At 41.6% G+C, this 4,776-nt stretch overlaps 1 non-coding gene across 1 annotated transcript; it reads left to right on the forward strand.

The window, feature by feature from the left end:
• The first annotated feature begins 2,993 nt into the window (after positions 1-2,993).
• On the forward strand, positions 2,994-3,065 carry trnad-guc (transfer RNA aspartic acid (anticodon GUC)). The gene has a single exon. It is a non-coding gene; the product is annotated as a tRNA-Asp (tRNA).
• The last annotated feature ends 1,711 nt before the right edge of the window (positions 3,066-4,776 follow it).

Raw genomic sequence — 4,776 nt, forward strand, 5'->3', positions numbered from 1 at the left:
ATAGTAATTCTCTAAATTTTTGTCAGTGGAATACAGTAGAACACACGATAACTAGAAACTGAGTAGGCATATTATATTTTATTTTACGGTATAGCAAGTAACTGGAAAAAACGTTGACATGGTGCACAGAATAAGCCGCGGGGATGGTGCATTCCTCATCGGAACTATAATTAATTACGAGTAATTGGGACTTTCCACTTTCCGGCTGCCTCCGCGGCCATTGGCAGTCAGGCGCTCCCGGGGGTTTCAGACCGGCGCAGCAACAGCGCTGCTAGGGGGAAGCCTAGTGTTTACAGGGAGGGGTAACTGCTTACCGGGGCAACAGGTTTTTTGCCCATTCAAGTCTGTTAATGCATCTGCCATCTACTGCCTAAAAGTCCCCTCCTTTCCATTCCGACTTCTTTTCCAATCTGGGCTGTAAATCAGGGAAATCTGCTCCCTTGCTATTTAAAACCTCATCTGCATCGCCCGGGAATTCAGGACAACAGCGTCTTGCAGAAGTGCATAATGAGGGAGACGGATAGCGATATTTCTCCAGGCATGACTGACTGCCTCTGGCTATCAGCGAAGTTTGCATCGGGACTATCAAACCGTACAGCTCAGCATGCGTAGCGGCGCGACTCGGGACTGGCCTACAGATTATTTGTACTAATAGCCTCTCAGCAGAAAGATAAATAATTCAGCAGATAAATTGACGCCAGGGGAAGAAAATCCCAAAAGCTTCAGGCGAATGGGGTGTCTATGTTATGGACAAGCTCAATTCTGACATTTATTAATTCACAGGCTCAGCAATATCAATGGAACAGAACATGCTTCTGTCAGACACGTGAATTGCATATGCTTACACATAAATGCAGCTAGGCTAATCTGTTGTATGGATGACAAATTCTATTACTTCATTTGTATTTATTATTCAAAAGACTCGTTTATTTCTGTTATTTTATTACAAAAAAAAAAAAACCTGATGACGTCTTTCGCCAGCAGGGGCGCCATCGTCGTCACGAAGGGAAAAAAACAATCGATTAACCTCACATAAGAGCACCAGGTAACGCTTCCCTACATACTTCTCGGCCCTACCTTCTTCCATGATGGAGTACTTCTGAATTAGCCACTCCACGATATCATTTCCTGGGAAGGCATAGCGAGGAAGGCATCTAGTTAGAGTCGAGAAATGCATTAAGCCGTCATAAATCAAAAACGCTGAACTCGATAAATAAATTACATAAATAAATATGAGCGCAAGGAGATCGATGACAGTCTTAATGCACAGGATTCCCGAAGACCGCCGATGTATGGGCTTTCCTGTGAAGGGCTTAAATGACCATTAGGACCCGGCCCCCGGGACACTGCACGGCCGGGTGTAAGACAACCCGGGCGGCACGAAAAATTATTTTTAAAAAGTAAAATATGTATCGTGCACCTGTCATCGCATGTGGAATCACTGTGATTAACAGTCTTTGATTCTTCATCTTTATCCCCATGTCGGGATCTTGCATCGCCACAATGACTTGTTCAATCTGGGATAAGAAGAATAGTCAAAATCGTGAAATCAAGGTGACGACAGACATAGTGAAAACGTTCAACCTAGTAATATAATAATTGCTTAATGTGTGATTTGATATGTAATCGTTATATTCATCATTAAATCACCGGAGAGACACACTCATATATTTAGGCATATATATAAGTAAACTACAAGGTTTTTCCTCTGACTATCTTAACTGCACGTCAAAGACGTTATCGGATATTCCCGACTACAGACTTTCGGTTTGATCATTTATTCGCGTTATTAATTCGGCTCCTGATTACATTAAACTAAACATGCTCAGATTGTTACAACCTTTGCTTGTCGGTTATTTTTGGGATCTTTCTGGATGGGCTCAAGGCGGGGTCTGTAAGCACAAGCAAACTGCCAGCACTTTTGTTTTACATGAAAATAGTTTGATGTCGGCCTATTGCGTTATTGTCTGGCTATAATTTGGAGGCAATATTAAACAATAGGCCCATATATTGTAAATATACATGTTGTGTTGTTTTGTTGTTATCACAAACGTATAGCCTGATCATAAATTTCATGGATACCTGGATGTTGTATGTTCCATTATATTTATGAATGAATGATTTATGTGAAGTCTGGCTTAGATTCGAGAATTAATCATATAGATTAAAAAAAGTTTTCATTTAAAACTTATCTCATATAATAAAATCCTCGTCCGAACGAACATATGTCAGAATGAAAAAACATTTAAATTATTTTTGTGATGCATCAGTATCAATAGCTACAACGTCATAACAGATATAGATATAATGCGGTTCATACTTTTGAAGTTGATGCGTATCTCCCGAAAAAAATCAACTCCAGAAGAGTCCGCGTCTGTAAATGCCTGAACTTCGGAATCGATCCTACCTTTGTTAGGCGCGGCATCTGTGTCTTGCAGCTGTTCCCTTGGATAAAGATGTTAATTGTCATGCTTACAGCATCTCGATCTCCGGCGTTTGTGAAGTTGGGATTGATGCTGTCCTGTGTTTTTTTTTTCCTTCCACACTTAAGCTCTGCTTGTTACTGCCCCATAGCGGAGCGCAAGTGAAACGGACTACCGGAGATTTGCACTGTTTTTCTGTTAGTGTGTATAATCAAAATATGACTCAGTTTGGCCAGTTAGAAAAATATGATAATAGAAAAGTATTCTTTTCCTCTCACTTTTTTTTCTTGATTTAATTACCGACTTCACGTACTTACACTGTGTCCCGTTGCACGATGTAATATTGCGAAACTATGATTTTGTGGCAGTGTTTTGTAAAGGAATTTTCCGTTTAATCATCGTCTTAGTATAAAGCTATATGGTTGTTCTGGTATCAGTGGACGTACATTATGTATTTTTTCTTCTCTTGAGCACCATGGTCATGACATGAAGCTCAGTCATTGATTACTCGCAAATGTTAGTAGTCATCCGCTGTTTATCTTGAAGATGTAAAAGTAGTGCGCGTACATCTCCTCGTTAGTATAGTGGTGAGTATCCCCGCCTGTCACGCGGGAGACCGGGGTTCGATTCCCCGACGGGGAGAGTCTGCATCTTTTTGCCTCGGTCTCAAAAGGCACCAAGCTAGAACCGGCCCCGTGTTAGTGGAAACGGGGCTTGTGACTTGTACTCATGCATAATATTCTGCGGGTCGCTCAGCAGCGCAGCATATGAAACTAGACTCGGATTGTAAGTGTGTGGTTTTGATAATTGATGTATGGATGGATGGATCCTTAATAAGAGATATAAACAATAAGGTCCAGTCGCCAACTAATCATGTAAAATACGTCATAAACTCATGGTTGTTAAACCCAGAATAAAAATGAAGACGTATAACTAGGAAAGTCAACTTGCACATTTCAATTTTGGTTCGATATAATCACGTTGTCCTTAACCCTCCAGTGCAGGAGGGGACGGTAATGCGCATCGAATGTTTCCGAACCTGTGTGTGATACAACCGAGGAAGAGCCGATGACTTCGGGGGAGGAGGGGCAGGCGACTCGGAAGAAAAAGCAGCAGAACCCAATGCAGCCTGTAGCCCATTCAAAGGCCTACTGTTGGACCTCTGCTTATTTTGCAATACGTCTTTAGTACGGACTGAAAAATGTCCGATTTCGATGAGTTTGAGAAGCAGTTAAGCGAAAATCGGCAAGGTAAGTTTGGCTTTGAAGATCGGTGTATGCTCCCTGTTTTAGGGTAATAAAGTGGCCGGCGTGTCCTAGCGCCGAGGATGGTGCGGAGGGCACTTCTGCTGGTTCCGAAAAGAAAAGCGCGGCTGGGAAATCGGTGCCTTTTATCCGAGCGCTCGCCGATTCTGAAACCTGCCCGATTCTTCTTCTCCCAGCTGCCGCAGGATCCCCGAAAACTGACCGCTTTGGTAAATCAGTGACATTCTTTGCTTGGCATTGTTATAGAGATCGCTAGGCCTGCATCCATCAGTGCCCGGCGTACATAACATGGACATTTCAATGAAACGTTATTGGGGTGCACTCGATGTGAAAGCCTGCGGTTTTATTTATTTAATTATTTACCATTATACACTTGGATCATAAATTGCGACCCGCGTATTTTCATTCGCAGTAACACACTATGCATGGATGTTTGTTGCAAGCGTTATATTTTCAAGATCACGTTTAAAGTTTTATGCAAATAAAAACGACCGCGACCACTTGATTTAAAGTCCGCACTTAATAACAGTGTTAGTTACTTGGTTTTTAAATACTACGACGAGTTTTCTATATAATGATATGATTTTGTCTCTTTCCGATGCACAATAGCCTTTCCCTTGGGTCCGAAATGCTGGCCCTGTCATCCGTACAGAATAAGTCTTTCTCACACGATCGCCGTTTCTTCATGATGTATAGACTCTAAAAATCAGCCGCGTTCCCTGGAATCATAACAACTGCTTTTAGGTCGTTATTGCAAAGTCTTGCACCTGTATCTACCTTTACAGCGGATAGCAGTAACTAACAATGATGTACAGTTATATAACAATACACATATAACTTCATTAAAGTGCAGAGAATCCAGTAAACTGAATAAACTTAAGCCATACTAACGCAACTGAAATATACAACATGCGTTACAACGGAGTCGAAAGTAGGATTGATTTATGTACCTATCAAATGGCAATCTTGTCATATCAGCTCCTTATCACTAAATCACTAAAATGTCATTCGAAACGACCTGATTCGGCTAGACGAGCACTAAGTGCCGCCGTGTTTGATAAACTAGCAGTTCCAGTCATTCATATCTG

The sequence above is a fragment of the Brienomyrus brachyistius genome, unplaced genomic scaffold, assembly GCF_023856365.1.
Source record: "Brienomyrus brachyistius isolate T26 unplaced genomic scaffold, BBRACH_0.4 scaffold158, whole genome shotgun sequence".
Classification (NCBI taxonomy): Eukaryota; Metazoa; Chordata; class Actinopteri; order Osteoglossiformes; family Mormyridae; genus Brienomyrus; species Brienomyrus brachyistius.